We start from the raw sequence: 20306 nt of genomic DNA on the forward strand, positions 1-20306 counted from the left end.
AGGCCCAGACCTGGCGCCCGGAACTGCAGGGAACTTGCCAGCGCGTGGGACGTGAGCAGGTGGGCCACCGAAGTCCCACCTAGTGTGGGGACCCAGCTCCTCTGGAAGTTTAACAAGGGCCAGTGTGAAGCTTCGAAGGGCCTCTTGGTGGGGTCGGCTGGTCCCAGTGTAGAGAGTGAAACCCGCTTCCCGTCCGGCTGTGCTCACTGATGAGATGCCGGCGAGGGGGCATTTGTGCACAGAGGATGGGCAAGGACGGCGACAAGGCGCCCACGCTAGGCTCCTGCCCTCCTGCCCCGGGGCCTGCAGCAGCCTGGGGCCCCCAAGTCCAAGGAGGCCCTCATTGTTCAAGGGCTCAGCCTGGGGGGGCGCACAGCTGGCACCACCCGCCAGGCCTCAGTCCTGCTCCTGGGGCTCCTAGGTTATGAACTCGGGCTCACAGCCGCTGGAGGCCAAGGTACCACCTCCTGGAGGGGGCATGTCCTCTTCTGGGCCAGACCTGGTGTTTCATTGAGAGTGTGTGTGTGTGTGTGTGTGTGTGTGTGTGTAAAGACTCTCCCCTTACAATTTCATCAGTAAAACATATGTCTACTGCAAATTTTTTTTTTTTTTTTTGCTATTTCTAGGGCCGCTCCCATGGCACATGGAGGTTCCCAGGCTAGGAGTCTAATTGCAGCTGTAGCCACCAGCCTACGCCAGAGCCACAGCAACGCGGGATCCGAGCCACGTCTGCAACCTACACCACAGCTCATGGCAACGGCGGATTGTTAACCCACTGAGCAAGGGCAGGGACCGAACCCGCAACCTCATGGTTCCTAGTCGGATTCGTTAACCACTGCGCCACGACGGGAACTCCTGCAAACTTTTTTTTCAATGATAAAAGAAGAAGGTAACTTCTGGAGACCTTGGAAACCTAACACTGCTTGTGAGCCTCAGCGCCGAGCAGTCAGCACTGTCCACCGGAAACCCGTCTCACCGGAAACCTGTCTCTCGGGACACTCAGCCTTGCCCCCACCCCCAGCCTGCAGTGGGGACGCCTTCGCCTTGACCCCAGCCCGGCTGTCCGGCTCCCACCTGCGGCTGCCTTCCTGTTTCATCACCCTCTCCCTCCCTGAGCCCCGGACCGTCCCGAGGCAGCGCAGGGTGGGGCTGCTGCCCCCTTCTGCTGGGGCTCCCGGGATCCCAGCCTTCCGTACATCCTGTGAGTCCAGGGACGGTCTCGTGCGGGTCCTTGAAGAGGTTTTGCTGTTGTTGTCAACCATCTAATTGAGGCCGAGTTTACACACCACACAGTTCACCCATAAAGTGTACAACTCCGGGCTTTTGGGACCTTCGCAGAGTGTACAAACATCATCGTAACCCTAGGACATTTCCTCGACCTCCAAAAGAAACCCACACTCTTTTTAAAAAAAGTGTTTTCCATTAGACTTGATTTACAATGTCTGTCAATTTCTGCTCTACAGCAAAGTGACGCAGTTAGAAAAATATACATACATTCCTTTTGTCATATTATTCTCCACCACGCTCCATCACAAGTGACCAGATATAGTTCCCAGGGCTGTACAGCAGGATCTCACTGCTTATCACTCCAAAGGCAATAATTTGCATCCACCAACCCCAGACTCCCCGTCCATCCCACTCCTTACTCCTCCCCCTTGGCAACCACAAGTCTCCTCTCCAAGTCCGTGAATTTCTTTCTGTGGAAGGTTCAACTGGACCCCATATCAGATTCCAGATATAAGTGATATCATATGGTATTTGTCTTTCTCTTTCCGACTTACTTCACTCAGTATGAGAGTCTCTAGTTCCATCCATGTTGCTGCAAATGCAAATTTCATTCTAAATTCTTATGGCTGAGCAGAATTCCATTTGCACATGTACCACAGCTTCTTAATCCACTCCTCTGTCGATGGACATTTAGGTGGTTTCCATGTCTTGGCTATTGCGGATAGTGCTGCAGTGAACATGGGTGTGCACGTATCTTTTTGAATGAAAGTTTTGTCTGGCTATATACCCAAGAGTGGGACTCCTGGGTCATATGGTAGTTTTATATTGAGTTTTCTGAGGTACCTCCATACTGTTTTCCACAGTGGTTGTACCAATTTACATTCCCACCAACAGTGTAGGAGGGTTCCCTTTTCTCCACACCCTCTCCAGCATTTGTTATTTGGCCTTTTTGACTGGTGTGAGGTGTTACCTTGTAGCAGTTTTGATTTGCATGTCTCTAATTAATCATCAGTGATGTGGAGCCTTTTTTCCTGTGCCTGTTGGCCATCTGTATATCTTCTTTGGAGAACTGTCAGGTGTGTTCAGGTCTTTTGCCCATTTTTCAGTTGGGTTGTCTGCTTTTTTGCTGTTGAGCTCGAAAGAGTTTTTCTTCCCTCTCTTTTTTCTTTCTGGGCTCCAATTTGAACATTGAGTGTTCTAAGTCCCTGTTCCTTCTAAATCCCATTTTCCTTGAATATGCTTTTTTAACTACTTAAAAATTTCCCCCGTTTCTCAGAAGTTTCCTTTATTTCATTGTTCAACTCTTCTGGCTTTTAATTTTCTGTTACCATATTTTTAATTCCCAAGAGCTCTTTCTTCTTATGTCTTTTCAGGATAGCTTTGCATCTGGTTTCCTGGATACAGTATCTTCTCTTTTCTCTTTGAGGTTATCAATCGCTATCTTTAAAAACATGTCTTTATGGGAGTTCCTGTCATGGCTCAGTGGTGAACAAATCCGACTAGGAACCATGAGGTTGCGGGTTCGGTCCCTGCCCTTGCTCAGTGGGTTAAGGATCCGGCGTTGTGGTGACCTGTGGTGTAGGTTGCAGACGCGACTTGGATCCCTTGTTGCTGTGGCTCTGGTGTAGGCCGGCGGCTACAGCTCCGATTGGACCCCTAGCCTGGGAACCTCCATGTGCCGCAGGGAGGCCCTAAAAAGACAAAAGACAAAAACAAAAAAAAAAAACCCCCAAAAAACCCAAATCCAAAAAAACCCCCAAAACCATGTCTTTATTTTCATTTTCTTCTGTTTTTACACACGGTCTTTTCCTCCAAGTTCCTCTTTTTTCCATTTGTCATGGCCTCTCGTCTGTCACATCTTGGCCTTGCCTCAATTCTGATGATCCTTGGCTGACTGCTCCTAATTAAGTGCGTTTCTGTGGACACTCAGAGGATTGCCTGTGGGCGCCTGGCAGAAGTCTGGTGGGCTCACGGGGAGATCGCCAGCGTCCACACGCTGCAGGTTCTCTCTTGAAGCCTCTGAGCTGGCCTTGCTGAGGGGGTCCAGCAGGAAGGCCCAGTAAGCTGAATGTCCTGGACTCGGAGTGCGAGGGCAGACTGGGGCTGGGCCGGGAGGACTTGCGCAAGCATCACAGCCAGCCTGTCCTTGGTCAGCAGCTCCTCTGCCCGCAGCCGTGCAGAGTGAGCCCACCGTCCCGAGCCTTGCGGAGGCCCGGCCTCCCCGACCCAGCCTCTCCACCTGGCCTGTAGCTCTCAGCTCCTCCTGCTTGGCTAGATATTTAGCCCATCAACACACTGCAGTTCTAAGAGTCTCCTGACAACCGCCCCTGCTCCTTCTCCCCATCTCTCGGCCCTCCTGGACCAGGGCCTTGTCTGCATTTCAGTGGGGTTTCAGGAGAGAGGCAGGCCAGGTCATCTCATCAGCACGTGTTCCTATATTTTTTTTCAGGCTGCCCAGGACTCCATGGACCCCCCAGTCACAGTTAACCCAGTTCATCCCCTTTGTCTTTGGCGGAATGTTGTGACCGTGGCTTTGGCGTTGACGAGTGAAACGTGCTGGAACTCCTTTATCTTTCCCATGTGTCATCTTCTGTCTTTCCTTTTCCTTTTATTTTTTTTTTTTAGTTTTCAATACCTTCCTTCACTGTAACCTGCGAGGTAAGTGGTAAGTATGACTGGAGGGAAATTAGATTCAAAAACTGTTTCCCAGTTTTTTTTGGTTTTTTTTTTTTTTTGTCTTTTGTCTTCTTGTTGTCGTTGTTGTTGTTGCTATTTCTTGGGCCGCTCCCGAGGCATATGGAGGTTCCCAGGCTAGGGGTCCAATCGGAGCTGTAGCCACCGGCCTACGCCAGAGCCACAGCAACGCGGGATCCGAGCCGCGTCTGCAACCTACACCCCAGCTCACGGCAACGCCAGATCGTTAACCCACTGAGCAAGGGCAGGGACCGAACCCGCAACCTCATGGTTCCTAGTTGGATTCGTTAACCACTGCGCCACGACGGGAACTCCTGTTTCCCAGTTTTTAAGAATCCTTGTCATGCGGCAGCTTGGGATAAAGTCACCAAGACTCAAATAAATGGCACTGGTGGAGCGCCTAGTGTGGCTCAGAGGGTGAAGGACCTGAGGTTGACTCTGTGGGGATGTGGGTTTAATCCCTGGCCTCGCTCAGTGGGTTAAGGATCTGGTGTTGCTGTGGCTGTGGCGTAGGCTGCAGCTGCAGCTCCGATGAGACCCCAGGCCGGGAACTTCCATGAGCCACAGGGGCAGCCGTGAAAAGAAAAAAACAGGGACTGGTGTGTTCACACTGCGGTATATGGAATGACTGGCCAGTGGGAACCTGCTGGGTAACAGAGAACTCTACCCAATGTTCTGCGGGAAAAGCGTCTGAACAAGAATGGGGGTGTGTACATGTGCAGCTGAATCACTTTGTTGTACAGCAGAAACACTGTAGATCAACTCGGCTTCAATAAAACTTTAAAAAAATGAAAAAAACAAATGAATAAAAAATAATCAGAAAGAAAAAAAGAGAAGAAAAAACTGGCTATCGAAGCATTCCACTTTTCTGTTCGCGTGGTGCATGGTTCTCTACGCGGGCTCAGACGGCAGGGTGCGTGAGCTGGCAGGTGCAGCCTGGTCCGGGTGCGATGCCTGCTCCCAGCACCTGCACTGTCAGAATCCTGCCTCTCCCTTCCACCCGGCTGGGGATGGATGCTGCTGAAAGGCATAAAGCCTTGCCTCTGGTACCTGGGTTTCTTCCGTCATGGTTGACATCTGCACATTAATTAATCACCATGATTCAAGCACTATGGATTTGCCTGTGTGTATTGCTTTCTAGACCGCATTTCTCAATCTCTTCTTAAAGATGTCTCGAGACTTTGTTCAGGGTCATTTGTTCGTTTCTCTTCCCGTTAATCAACAAGCCATGGCCCTTTCCTTATCCTGTGATGGGAACGGTGGATTCAAAGATGCATAAAGCTGCAGACCTCACACTGATGTCCACCATCCAATGAAGGAGAGATGATTCTATGACCTCGCGTGAGCCTCTAAGCTGGACATATTGCCAAGAGCCGTCCTTTGGGGCTGACGTGGGGACACGGTTTCTTCTGTGAAGTCACGCCGGTTAATCTGAGCCCTCTAAGCTCCGCCTGACATCTGTGCCATAATGCCAAGTTCCAGATTCTGCTGAGTGCCAACATCAAGTGGGAGATAATTAGAAGAGAGGCTCAGGGAAGCAGTTCTGGCTCACCAGCCTGGAAAAGCAATTTTACCCGTTGAAAGAAAGTTCTGGCTCCCTCCTTATTACCGGATTTGGAGAAGCATCAACCTCCCCAAGCCTTTGCCAGGACAGCCCCGCTTTGCCTCCGGCTGCCTTTCTCCGAGAGACAATCACAGCACTTCATAAACAACAGCTAAAGACCGTGTATTTTCCGGGCGCACTGATAAATTAAAGTAATGGGTTTGAAGAGTGTTTGGCAAAGTCTGAGACTCCAATCAAGACAAGATCTAATGGGCAGAAGTATTTTTTTTTTCCTGGGGTTTTTGTTAGTTTAAAGTGTTTAAACGAGAGCGTTCTAGTAGGAGTTCCCACTATGGCTCTGCAGGTTAAGGACCTGACATTGTCTCTGCGTGGATTTGGGGATCCATCCCTGGCCTTGCTCAGTGGGTTAAGGATCCGGCGTTGCCATAAGCTACGGTGTAGGTCACAGACAAGGCTCAGATCCAGAGCCTGTGGTGGAGGCCAGCTGCTGCAGCTCCGATTCGACCCCTAGCCTGGGAACCCTCTTATGCCACAGGTGTGGCCCGAAAAAGGAAAATAAAACCCTCTGGCAGGGAGTTCCCATGTGGCCCAGCCGGTTAAGGATGGGGCACTGTCATTGCAGTGGCTCAGGTCTGTGCTGAGGTGGGGGTTCTCCACACGCCATGGACATGGCCAAAAAACAACATCAACAAAACCCAACCCTGGCAGACGTAGCTGGAAAAGAGTGGACAGGAAGTTCCGGTGAAAAAGAATTTCTTCTGTAAAATCCTGCTGTAGAGCCAACCTGCTGGTTCACGTGGACCAGACGGCACCCGGGGACGCCAACCTGGCAGCCAGGTGGTGGACAGTAGAGCTTTCCAATGGCGGTGATGGCCCAGCTTTGTCCTTCTGGGCACCTGCAGAGATCGTGCAGGAAGCCGGACAGGCAGTGACACCCTGGCCATGGTACAGTGCCCTCAGGGGAGGAAGGAGAGGTGGCAGCCAAGGAGAAGGCAGGGTCCCAAGCGGGGGGCTTTGGGCCACAGAGGATGGGAGGGCTCAGTTCAAGGGCATGCTCCCCTTGGGCTTTGCTTGTTTCTGTTTATTTACCTCTTTCTTTAGCTCTGCTTTTCTCAAGGATACTTCCCTTCCACTGCACCCTGAGGACAGAGCCCTCAGATCTAGCCTGCTTGCTGATCTGCCCTCTGGCGGGGGGTGGGGGGCTGAAACACCTGCTCACTAGACCCCCACCCCCAGGTATGAGAGGTCTCGGGAAACAGCGCTCAGGTATTTGTACTAACGTGTGACTCTCCTTCTGCGGATTTGGGGAGGGGTCATGTCAAGGCCAGGGTGAACATCACATCTGATCTTACAGGAAGATTCTGGGAGCACTTATGCCTTGCAGGGGTCCCTGAAAGCCACCATAAAGAATACATCCACCCCTGTCACCAGTGACATAAAACGTGGGGACTCTGAATCTTAGTCTTAATTTCAAAAGTCAAATCTTTGGGAGTTTGGGGTCAGTGGATGCAAACTATTACATTTAGAAATGCAATGAGGTCCTGCTGTGCAGCACAGGGAACTCTATCCAATCACTTGTGATGGAACATGATAGAAGATAATAGGAGAAAAAGAATGTAGATACATATGCATGACTGGGTCACTTTGCTGTATAGAAATTGACAGAACATGGTAAATCAACTATACTTTAATTAAAAACCTAAAAAAACACTTTAATGTGATGTTAATACTTCCTCAGGAGCAACTGGATAAGGGGATAGAATATTACATGGTCCTGAAAAAGAACCCAGGCAAGCAGGCTGCCAGATGGCTGGTTCTGGCAACACATTCTTTTATTAATTTGAAACATTCAGGAGTTCCTGTTGTGGTTCAGTGGTTCCGAATCTGAACTAGCATCCATGAGGATGCAGGTTTGATCCCTGGCCTTGCTCAGTGGGCTAATGATCCGGCATTGCTGTGAGCTGTGGTGTAGGTCACAGATGAGGCTTGCATCCCATGTTACTGTGGCTGTGATGCAGGCCGGCAGCTGTAGCTCCAGTTAGACCTCTAGCCTGGGAACCTCCATATGCCACAGGTGAGGCCCTAAAAAGACAAAAAAAAAAAAAAAAACAAAAAAAAAAAAAAAACAGAGTGCAGTGCAAACATCTTAGTTTGCAGCTGGATGGATTTCATAGTAGAATCTTTGTTCCCCTTCCCCATCTTTATTGAGGTCTAACTGACCAAACGGTAATATACATCCTTTTTAAATCCTGCTGTCAGAGGATATGCTGGCCTCTTTGGGGTCACTGTAAATAAAGCAGCACTGATCCTGCTGAGCCAACATCAAATCTGATGAAAGCGGCATCTTGGCCGGCTGTGATCCAGGCAGATGGCTGGAGGAGATTCTAAACTGAACTGAGGAAGTTTCCACGCACCACAGCAGGTCGGGGATCTGTGGCGCAGATCACCACAGCGGCGCAGGTTCAATCCCTGTCGGGGGACTTCCATATGCCAAAAAAAAAAAAAAATAAATAAATGTAACCATCTCACTCCTAAAATGAAAGAAAAAAAAAAAGAGAGAGAGTTCTTCCAGGAACTGCAAACCACACATTGCAGACCTGCACCCAAGGTGCTGAGATTTTATCAGTTCTTTGCTGCTGTCAGGTGGCAGTGCAATTCCAGTGTCGTCAGCTGCTCAGGGCTCTGCTTCATTCTTAGGCTCCTGAGAAATGCTGACAAGACTCCCGTCAAACTCTGATGCCTCAGATCAACAAAATGACCCCCTCTGGTTGTTTATATGCCATCTGTAAATTAAAGCCCTCTTTGCAAGTGGGAGCAGCCCCTGTCACGGACGTCTTTGGTAATTCCAGAAAGAAAAGCACTGGCCGTGCGGCATGGAAGTTATGAAAAGAAACAAGAGGTGCAAAGTCAGAGCTTTCTCGCTCCTTCACTTAGAACAAGATGCCCTAAAACAGGATACTGATTATGTGCATTTGGTTCTTAAATAGAGATTTTAACACGGAATCCTCAAGTCCAATCTCCCTTCCTATTCTCCAACCCTCACACCCCCTCAATGGATATTTTTGAACGGTTATTTTTTTCTGCTAAAATTGCATTAGCTAGGAATCTGGACATAGAAAGTTATCTATAGGTTTAAATCTCTATGTTTAAAGTAACGGCAAAAAATTCCTTCTTTTAAAATGTCACCCCCAGCGCATGTAGGCAGGCTGCCAGCCATTGGCATCCACACACCAGAGGCAACCCCCTCCCCTGCAAATGCTTCCTGTGTCCACAGCAGAGTTCAGGGCTCTGGCAGAGGGACAGGAGAGGGGGACACCCTGCCCCCCCCCCCGATGGGAGAGGGGAGGGACTTAGGATGGAGAGTGGAGCACAGGCAGGTGATACAGGATGCAGACCCAGCAGGGGCAGAGCCTCCCACTCCCCTTGAGCAGCTTCAGTGGGCATCATTTCCCTTCTCCCCAAGTACTTCCCCTCTGACGCATACGTGCATAGGTCTGGACACGGTTTAAGTAGACTGCGAAAGCATTAGGGAGAAAGGAATGATAGAATGCCACAGGGTCAGTTTAAACGGTGTGTTCTGAAAAAGATTCCACAAATATAGGAGTTCCCGTCGTGGCGCAGTGGTTAACGAATCCGACTAGGAACCATGAGGTTGCGGGTTCGGTCCCTGCCCTTGCTCAGTGGGTTAATGATCCGGCGTTGCCATGAGCTGTGGTGTAGGTTGCAGACGTGGCTCGGATCCCGCGTTGCTGTGGCTCTGGCGTAGGCCGGTGGCTACAGCTCCGATTCAACCCCTAGCCTGGGAACCTCCATATGCCGTGGGAGCGGCCCAAGAAATAGCAACAACAACAACAACAAAAGACAAAAACAAACAAACAAACAAACAAACAAACAAAAAACAAATATAGTCAGTTCATCTGTAACAGAGGAGCAAAAGCAACAGAATGGAGAAAATCAGGTCTTTTTAACAAACGGGGCTGCAAAAAAGTGGATCTACACACAACCTCACATCCTTCACCAAAAGTAACTCAAAGTGCATCGCAGACCAAAAACATAAGCTGAAAAACTCCTAGAAGACAACACTGGAGAAAATCTAAATGACCTTGGGTTTGACAATGACTTCCGACGACACAGACATGATCCATGAAATAAATAACTCATCAGTCAAACTTCATTAAAATTAAAAATTTCTGCTCTGCAAGTGACACTATCGAAAAATGACAAGATCTGGCACAGACTGGGAGAAAATATCTCCAAAAGACACATCTGATAAAGGACTTTATCCAAAATAGAAAAAGAACGCTTAAAACTCAACAACGAGAAAAGCACCCTGGAGGTCCTGCTGTGGTGCAGAGTTCACAATCCGACTGCACTGGCTTGGGTCAATGGGAGATGCGGATTCGAAGCCTAGCCCAGGAACTTCCACATGCTGTAGGGGGGCCATTAAAAAAAAAGAAAGAAAAAGAAAAGAAAAGAACCTGATTGAAAATGGCCAAAACTTTAACAGACGCCTCACCAAAGACAATGTACAGAGACACTTAAGCACATGGGAAGATGCCCGCATACATCATTAGGGAAATACAAATTACAATAGCAATGGCACACCCAGGCTCCTCTATCAGAGTGGCTCGAGTCTGGAACAGCGACACCATCAAACGCTGGTGAGCTTGTGGAGGAACAGGAACTACTCTCATCACGGCTGGAGGGGATGCAGAATGGAGCAGCTGCTTCGGAAGACAGCTTGGCAGTGTCTCACAAAGCTCATTCTCACCACAGGATGCAGCAATGCACTTGCTGGAATTTACCCAAAGGAGCTGAGGAACCTGCACAGAGGTGTGTACCAACGCTTTGTTCATAATCGCCCAAACTTGGAGGCAACCACAATGTCCTTTGGTAGGTGAGAGAAGGAACTGGGCTACATCCAGACAATGGTTTTATTCAGCACAGTAAACAACTAAGTTATCCAGCCGTGAAAAGGAAACTTAAGTGCCCACTCCTAAGTGAAAAGCCAGTCTGAAAAGGCTAGGTCCCGAGGACTCCAAGTATATGCCGTTCTGGAAAAGGCCAAACTAAGGAGTCAGGAAAAGGACCAGTGGCTTTTGCCGGAGGGAGAGGGAGGAAGGGATAAGCAGTCAGCGAAGGTTTTTTGGGCAGGACACTGTAATGACAGGCAGGTGTCATCAAACATATAAATATATAAAGCCAAGAGTGAATCATACTTTAACCTATAGACTTTGGATGACAATTACCTGTCAGCATAGGGTTATCAGCTGTAAGAAATATACCGCTTGTGGGGACGCTGGTCTGCTGATAGCAGTGGGGGCTGTGCAGGGGGGGCAGTGGGAACTCTCAGTAGCTTCCACTCAATTTTGCTATGAAATGAAAACTGCTCAAAAAAAAAGTAAAAAATAATTTTTATGTATTTTTAAAATGTATAAAACATGAAGTATATATATGTACACAATTCTGTATGCAGAGTAATTGTTATGTATAAGAATTTCTATTCCAAGTTGTCATTGATAGAATTTGAATTGCTTTCCTGAAAGTTCTGTGGATTTTGTTTTTGCCCCTCAAGTTGGAAGCTCCTAACATGCAAGCCATTAAAATGATGTAGTTTTTTATTAACGTATAACATAAGAATTACTTATGAATATGAAATCACCTCCCGAGGCAGGGGACAAGCAGGCAGCTCTTGGAGCTCACAGGACGCCCCGTCAACGTCGGGGTCTCCCTGGAGAGGCGTCCGTTACGAGTGTCAGATCTATCCTGCCAACGTCCTCACACCAGGTCTTTCGGGGCATCTCCTTAGGCTGCTTGTCTGAGCACCAGGATGTGAGCAGGGCCTGTGACCCTCCCTCACCTGGGTCGTGGGCAGGGACCACTTTCCATGCATTTTTCTGAGGCGCCCTTGCGGGTGGACACGTGCACCCGGGCCCAGTACACACCGCAGGCACTGAGGCACCATCAGCCTGGTCCTGAACAAGCCCCCACGGGCTCCAGTTGCCCTCCGCCAATTCCTCTCGGTGCCAAGAGCTGCAGACACCCCTGGACACACCCTCCCAGCATCACGGCTCTCCCACTGCATGGCCCGTGATCAAAACCTAAAGCACGGTTCTTATTTTTCTTTCTTTTTCGGCTGCCCACGGCATATGGAATTCCCAGGCCAGGGATCAGATCTGAGCTGTTTAGTTGTGACCTACGCTGAAGCTGCAGCAATGCTGGATCCTTAACCCACTGTGCCAGGCTGGGGACTGAACCTGCATCCCAGGCCTCCCGAGAGGCCCCTGATCCCATCGTACCACAGCGAGAACTCCAGAAACAAGGTTCTTAAAGTGAGTCTTCGTGAGCCATGGGGGACTCAGGCCCCCAAATCGTCCCTGGCGAGGATGCTGAGCCCGGGCCAGGTGAGGGTGTGGGCTGCTCTGTTCTGTGCCGACTCAGCCCGGGGGAGGACTCGTTCCTGCTCCTGCAGGGAACGTACTTTCACTGCTGGTGAAGGCCTGTCTGCGAGTCTATGCTTCACCACGAGTTTTGTTCATCTTAGGACCAAGATTCCAGCAGTAGTTTTTTTGTCTGTTTGTTTTTGGGCTGCGTCCATGGCACACAGAAGTTCCCACGGCTAGGGATCAAACCTGTGCCACTGGAGCGACAAGGCCGAGTCCTTAACTGCCAGGGAACTCCCGTCCAGCAGTATTATCAAATTGCAAGCAAGTGCACCAAGTGCCAACCAATACTCAGCACATGCGACAGAAATAAAGCAGAAAGCACGTTCTTAGAACGATCAGGCTTTATTGTTCTATCGGCTCTGACAGCTCCTGAACAGAAAGTGGGGTCTGATGAACCACCACTGCTGGGGGGCAGGGCGTCCCCTGCAGGAAGCCACACCCCCTGTGCTCTCTGCTCCCTCCCATAACGTCCTGTCTCCTCCTACAAAACCTTCTTTGTTAAGAAGTTCTCAGTGACGGGAAGAGTTGACTGTCCTCACCTCCCAGGATTAAGAGGACTGCGAGGTTCTACCCCTTCTTTGGCAAACACGAAAAGCTCCACAGAAACACACGAAGCCCAGCACAAAGAACAGTGTGCTTCTCTTGTGGTAATTATCTCCCAAAACAATAGATTCCGAAAAAAATTACCCAACGTGTTCTATGGTTCAATGAATCCTTTATATAGAAATCAGTCTTTCAATAGTACTTAAAGTCATTTCTCTTCCATTACCAGAAATGTGTTATTTGTTGCTCTCAGCACTTGAGCATGTTATTTTGGTAAAACTATGCAACAAACGTGAACTTGATGGAATTAAGTGTGGGTGTGTTCCTATGACCTAAGATTGCCTATTCGCCTGCTGTCTGAAGATAATCTTTAACTGGGTCGAAACACTTCCACGTGACCTCAATCTACACACACGCATCACTCTCCCTTCCTGGCCACTAGGCACATCTTCTGGTTGTTCTGTCCCCTCCTGCCAGCTCTGCAATTAGGTGGATTCAGGGTGTGGCCACCCTGCTGGGAAACTGTTGTCCAGACCTGGACACCGGGTCCCTGTAGGACACTGCCACCTTGCCATCCAAGGGGAGCTCCTTGGGAGAACTGAAGCACTTCTAAGTTAACCACGTGCTGTGACCATGGCGAGCCCGGTCAGCACTACTCTGCTCAGGACAGTCATGGGGGGGCCGGGCACTCAATGGCAATACCCATGGGGCCAGCCTTCCTCAGAATGAGCTGGCTCCCATCACCACATGGCCGCCCTCTTCTCACCAGTAGGTACAGTTATGGCCCAACCATGTTTCCTGTGTACTCTAAGTGTAGAAAGAAGAAGTGTTTTGTTGTGAGCCACACAGGAAGTCCAAGAAAAAGTGTTTTGAATTGGGCATTCAGCATTTAAAAACTTCATAGCGTCACTATTTACAATAGCTAAGACATAGAAGCCCCCCAAGTGTCCATCGAAAGAGGAATGGATGAAGAAGAGGTGGTACCTATATATAATGGAATATTACTCAGCCAGAAAAAAGAATGAAATAATGCCATTTGCAGTAACATGCATGGCTCTAGAGATGATCATACTAAGTGAAGTCAGAGAGAGATGGATGTTTTATGACATTGCTTAAATGTATAATCTAAAAAATAATACAAATGAACTTATTTACAATACAGAAATAAATAGACATAGAAAATAAACTTATGGTTACCAAAGTGGAAAGAGGGGGAGAGGGATAAATTAGGAGTTTGGGATTAATATATATATATTATTCTACATACAATAGATAACCAACATGGACCTACTAACAGTGCAGGGAATTCTACTCAAAATCTTGTAATAATCTACAATGGAAAAGAATATGAAAAAGAAGACATATGTGTGTATGTGTGTATATATACATATGCTTATATTTGAATCACTTTGCTGTATACCTAAACCTAACACAACATGGTAAGTCAACTTTATTTCAATATAAACTTAAGAAAATTCCAAAATAAAAATCCTGCTCTCAGGAGAAACCCTTAAATATTCAAATAAGTCACAGTTAGCCAGAGCCCCCTGCTAATACTGCTTCTTCAAAGCTGGTGAATCTGGACAGTGAGGCACACAGCATTCTTTGAAGTACCATGAGGCTCTGTACATTGTTTGCACCAATATAGCACCACCCCCTGCCCAGAAGTTCTTCTGCAGAGACCCTGAGCACACAGAGAGGGCTCTTTAGTTTTAATACATTTTCCTACTTGAAGGAAATCAATACAGCCAAGAGTGCGATGGACCACAGCATAACCTGTCCATCTCCTTAAATAACAAATCCCGGAACTGTGTCTGTACAGACACAATCACGTCATTTGCAAAAAGATAATTTTGCATCTTCCTTTCTGATTTGGATGCCTTTTATTTCTTTTTCTTATTCAATTGCTTTGGCAAGGACTTGTTTGTTAAACAGAAGTGGTGAAATTGAGCATCCTTCCTTTGAGCTGGATCTTAGAGAAGAAGGGTTTGGAGTTTCCATGTTGACTCTGATGGTAACTGTGGGCTTTTCACATATGGCCGTTGTTATGTGGACTTAAGTTCCTTCCTCACCTATTTTGCTGAGAGTTTTAATCAGGAACGGTGTTGAACTTTGTCAAATGCCTTTTATCCACCTATAGAGATAATCCTGTGCTTATTTCCCCCCTTCCATTTTGTTAATTGATTGGGATACGTTGAACTATCCTTGCACTCCAAGGACCAATTCCAGTTGGATATGGTTTATAGATGTTTTAATGCGCTGTTGAGTTCTACTTGCTACTTTTTATTGAGGAATTTTGCATCTGTATTCATCAGGGATATTGGCCTGCAGTTTTCTCTTCTGTAGTGTATTTGTCTGGCTTTGCTATTAGGATGATGCTATAGCCTCAGAAAATAAGTCTGAAAGTGTTCTCTTTTCTTCCACAGTAGTTAGAAAATTTTTAAAAATTAAAAAAAATAAAAACAAAGATTATTTCTAGAGTTAAAGATATATATTTCATAATGAAAAAGAAGTCAATGGATCAGGAAGATTTAACAGTCATGTATGTCTATGTATGACTGTTAAATAACAGAGCTTCAAAATGCAAGAAGCAAAAATCGACAGAATTAGAGGGAGAAACAGATAAATCCACAATTATATTGGAGAACAATGCACCCCAGATTTGGGTGGGGGGATTTATCCATTGGCTTTTTAGCTGTATTCTTTGCATTATTTGTTTTTAATGGATGCCTGAGAATTAAAATAGGTACCCTTAACTTTTATAGTCCATTTAGATTACGTATTCTAATACTTTACATAAAATGAGGACACTTTGCAATCATATAGGTCCATTTTATGCTATACTTGTCATAGGTATTCTTTTTTTGTCTTTTTGCCTTTTCTAGGGCTGCTTCCCTCAGCATATGGAGGTTCCCAGGCCAGGGGTCTAATCAGAGCTGTAGCCGCCAGCCTACTCCACAGCCACAGCAATGCGGGATCCTTAACCTACTGAACAATGTCAGGGATCGAACCCGCAACCTCATGGTTCCTAGTAGAATTCATTAACCACTGCACCACGACGGGAACTCCATAAGTATTCTTTTATCTATGTTATACATCCCAATGACAGTATTATATTTTTTATTTTAAGTAATCATGTAAATTTTGAAGAAATTAGGAGCAAATCCAGTCCTTTATATTTGCTCAAATATTTACAATTTCCTTTCCAAGATTCCAGGTTTCCACTGGTGTTCCTTCCTTTCAGTCTGAAAATATCCTTTAATGTTTCTGTTGTATAGGTTTGATGACAATAATTCTTTTATTTTTTATCAGAAAATATATTTCTTTTGCCTTCATTCCTAAAGGATACAGAATTCTGAGTTGGTAGTCTTTGTGTCTCTCAGCACTTTAAAGACATTGCTCCATTGTTACTTGGCTTCCATTTTTGTTTGTTTTTTGTTTTTGGCCATACCTGCAGCTTGTGGAAGTTCCTGGGCCAGGGCTTGAACCCATGGCACAGCAGCAACCTGAGCCACAGTAATGACAATGCTGGATCCTTACACTGCTGAACCACATAGGAACTCCACGGCTTCCATTGCTTTTGATGATAAACCACTAAGTAGTTTTCAAAACATTGTTACCCTGTATAACATATGTTATTGTTCTCCAGTGTTTATAAGATTTTTCTCATCAAGTCTGTTTTGAAATAATTTCACCATAATGTTCTTAGGATAGTTTTCTTTTTACTTATTTTGGTTTGGATTCACTGGACTTTTTAATTTTTCTCTTCTTTTTAGGGCTGCACCTGTGGCATAGGGAAGTTCCTGGGCTAGGGGGTGAATTGGAGCTGCAGCTGCCAGCCTACGCCACAGCCACCAGCCTATGCCACAGCCACAGCAACCAGATCCAAATGCATCTGAGACCTACACTGCAGCTCATGGTAACGCCAGATCCTTTAACCCACATTTTCATGGATACTAGTTGGGTTCCTCACCTGCTGAGCCACAGTGGGAACTCCTGGATTCACTGAACTTTTAAAATCTGCAAATGTATGTCTTTTACAAAATTTGGGAAAACCTTTGGGCCTTGTTTCTTAAAATTTTTTTTCTCTTTTCTTCTGAGATTCTATTGATACACATCAGGCATTTTTGCAGAGATGTACAAAAATTTAAGCTCTATTTATATTTCAAAATTTTCCCTCTTTTACTGAAATTGGATAATTTCTATCGATCTGTCTTCAACTGCCCTTTTCTTTTGTTACTTTCATTGTGTTGTTAAGCCTACCCAGCGGAAGTTTTATTTACGATATTGTGTTTTTCCATTTAGTTCATTTTTATATTTCTTATTAATCTTTTGAGATTTTTAATTTTTCACTTACTACAAGCACATTTTCACTGTCATCAAGCACTAATTCCAAAGTCCAGGTCATCCCCAGGTTGGTGCCTGCTGAAGCCTTTTTCTCTTGGGAGCAGGTCTTAGATTCCTGGTTCATCACATGCTGAATAATTTTGGCTTGTATCCTGGACATAATGAATGTTTTGCTTACAAGAGGCTGGATTTTCTTACAGTCTTACAAAGAGTGTTCATTCTTTTAAGAGGCAGTAAGTAAGCTGAATGAACTCACAATGAAAATTCTGAAAATGTGCAATTCAAGTTCTTTTACCCTGAGCTAGGCTCCTTGCTCCCTATCTCTTGCATGCATGATACCATCAACCAGAGATGTGGGCAGAATTTATGGCTCTTTGGCTTTCTCCTTTCTGGTATTTGTCCCTCAGTTTCTAGAGATTGATGGCTGTCCTGAATTTTGGTCCTAGTTTTTCAGGCCAGGAAGACTGCATTAAATTAGCCTAGACTTAGTCATTTAAAAACACGTATGTGTGCCATCTCACAGTTTCTGTGGGTTAGCGGTCTGGGCACAGCTATGCTCAGGGTCTCACAAGGTGTCGTTAGGCTGTGCTCCCATCTGGAATATCCACTTGCAAGCTCGGGCGACCGGGGGGTGGGGGGGTGGGGCACGTTGGAAGGGTTCCCTCCCTTGCAGCGTGATGCCTGAGGGACCCGGCTGCTTCCTGTGGACTGGGGGCCATCCTCAGGTCCTAGAGGCCACCTGCCCTTCCGTGTCATGTGGTCCTCTTCAAAGGCAGCTCATGTCATCAGTGTTTGCTCTGTGAGGCCAGCAGATCCGTCCCTCTATTTTGCTAAGATGGACTTTCATCTAAGAAAATGTATTCAAGGGAGAGACATTCCGTCACCTTTATCATATAATGTATCTAATCAAAGAAGTGAGACCCGCAGTCTGTGGGTCAGAAGCAAGTTGCAGGTCCCAGGGCACAAAGAGAGGGGGTCACCCAAGGGTCTGAATGACTGGGAAACACTGGGGGTGCTGGCCACCAGGACCACACCAAACGTATGTTTTACAATCTTACAATCTGGGGTCCCGGGAGGTAAAAGAACGTCTCCAAAGTTGCAAAGGTCAGTGTTGGTAGAACCTCGGATTCAAATCCAGGCAAAGCCTGCATCCTCCTGGTAAAAGCATATATATCCCAACAAGGAAGCCTATGTGCTCTGCCCTGTGGGAGCAGAGTCTGGGCTCAGCGCCAGAGAGCCAGCCTACGAGAAACACGCCATCTGCAAAGCGATGCTGTCCTACTGTTGACTAAAAAATATGCACAGCCTAAAAGCTGGGAGTTATGTTTTATTCAGCAGACAAAACTGAGGACGTCAGCCTGGGAGGCAGCATCCTGAGTAACCCTGAGAGAACTGCTCTGAGGAGGTGAGTGGGGAGCCAGGATCTATAGGAGTTTTGCAACAAAGGGCTGGCAGCAGGAACAAAAGGTTACTGTTAACAACAGAAAACTAGAGAGAGTTCCCTTTGTGGCCAGTGGAAATGAATCCAAATAATATTCATGAGAATGAGGGTTCAATCCCTGGCCTCGCTCAGTGGGTTAAGGATCCGGCATTGCCGTGAGCTGTGGTGTAGGTTGCAGAAGTGGCTCGAATCTGGTGTTGCTGTGGCTGTGGCCGGTGGCTATGGCTCCGATTTGACCCCTAGCCTGGGAACTTACCTATGCTGCAAAAAGCAAAACAAAAGAAAAGAAAAACGAAAACAAACAAAAACCCCCACAAAAACCTAGAAAAGTAGATATGTCAGGTTAAGGAATTTAGCGCTTCTCTATGTCTGGGAAGAAACAAGATTCTGGAAAGGTTCCTTTCCAGGCACCTCAGCTCGCAGGGCCGGGGTCCTGTGTTCTCCCATCCTGCCTCCCCTCAGGGCTCCCCCTGGAGGTGGCTGCCTTCGCTGATGACTGTGACATCCTCTGTTTATGGACAGGGCAGGCAGTATTTTACCCTCACTATCCTTCTGGAAACATGGGAAATCTCAGCCATACCTGCAACTCAGAGCTCCCCAACACAAAATTAGTTTCCTCAATCCCAGAGTTGCTTGAGGGTGTTTTATCTCCTCATCTGCAATTAAAGCCGCCGAGATTACATCACACCAGAAGGCCCAACAGATGACGCAGTTGAATTCAGAGAAGCCACCACGTTAAAACACTCCCTTCACAATTATAGGAACCTTATCAGGCAAATCCAGATTCTCTTGGTTTGGTTATCAGCTAAGGTTCTCAGGTGCTTTTACTGCCTCTCTCCCGTTACCAGGATATTCAGGCTCTGTAATCCTAGATCTACTGTAATTCTAGTAATATGTTTGGTAACAGTTTCTAACAGTTGATATCAAAAAGCAGCTCATAAGTAACCATTGTAAAAGCATCAGTTGAAAACCAGGAGGAGGAAGTTCTTTTAGAGAAACTGAAACTCCTCAGCTGGCTGGTGTCCGCAAGCCCATTAACAAGTCCAAGCCCTTCTTTATCATGTAAAAGAGGAAGGAGCCTAAGCTGTGTTCTTGACCTGCAAGGTCCTTTGACCTCTAAATTTACAATGTGCACCTCAAGCCTCTTTACTTAGTGTGGAAACTGAAAACTAAGAAAAGTTTCTGGAGTTCCTGGTGGCTCAGTAGGTTAAAGATGGTGCGGCCCCCACAACAGTTTCCAAGGGAACAAAATGAGATTTTGTATCACAAATAGAGGTCAACTCTATGTTGGGTTAAAGTCTTGCAATAAACCCGTGTGACCGCCACGTAAACAGAGGTAATGGCAACAGTTGGGTTCTATTTAGATGTTTCCCAAATTATTCCATTAGTAAGATTATTCGCTGCAAGACAATATCCATCTACATAGAGCTTTCAAGATCTGAAAGTTGAGAATCATGGACTTGGAGAATAGACTTGTGGTCGCCAACGGGGAGAGGGAGGGAGTGGGATGGATTGGGGAGCTTGGGGTTCATAGATGCAGACTATTGCCTTTGGAATGGATTAGCAATGAGATCCTGCTGTGTAGCACTGGGAACTCTGTCTAGTCACTTATGATGGAGCATGAGAATGGGAGAAAAATGAATGTATACATGTGTGTGACTGGGTCACCTTGCTGTACAGTAGAAAACTGACAGAACACTGTAAACCAGCTATAATGGAAAAAATAAAAATCATTATATATGTACAAAAAAGAAAAACCCAATTAAAAAAACCCCTGGAAATTCTTGCTAATCTTGTGAGCACTCCTGCAGGTCCTATTGCATGTTAGCCTCTTTCAAAACGACCTCGAGTGTGCAGACATGAAGACACAGGCACAGGTATCATTCTCACTTTACTTCTGAGCAAACGGAAGTCACAAAGGTTGATCAGCAAGTCCTTCTGAGTGCCCTGTCCAGAGTTGTACAGAGTGTAAACAGATGAGAAAGACCACAGCGTCTCTAAGTGCCTCGGATCTCACCTAAGGACAAGCTGTCACTGCTCACTA

General features: G+C 46.7%; 1 protein-coding gene across 1 annotated transcript in view; it reads right to left on the reverse strand.

Moving 5' to 3' along the window:
* COBL (cordon-bleu WH2 repeat protein) overlaps window positions 1–20306 on the reverse strand; it is a 204729-nt gene that overhangs the window by 56043 nt on the left and 128380 nt on the right.

The sequence above is a fragment of the Sus scrofa genome, chromosome 9 (assembly GCF_000003025.6).
Source record: "Sus scrofa isolate TJ Tabasco breed Duroc chromosome 9, Sscrofa11.1, whole genome shotgun sequence".
NCBI classification, from domain to species: domain Eukaryota; kingdom Metazoa; phylum Chordata; class Mammalia; order Artiodactyla; family Suidae; genus Sus; species Sus scrofa.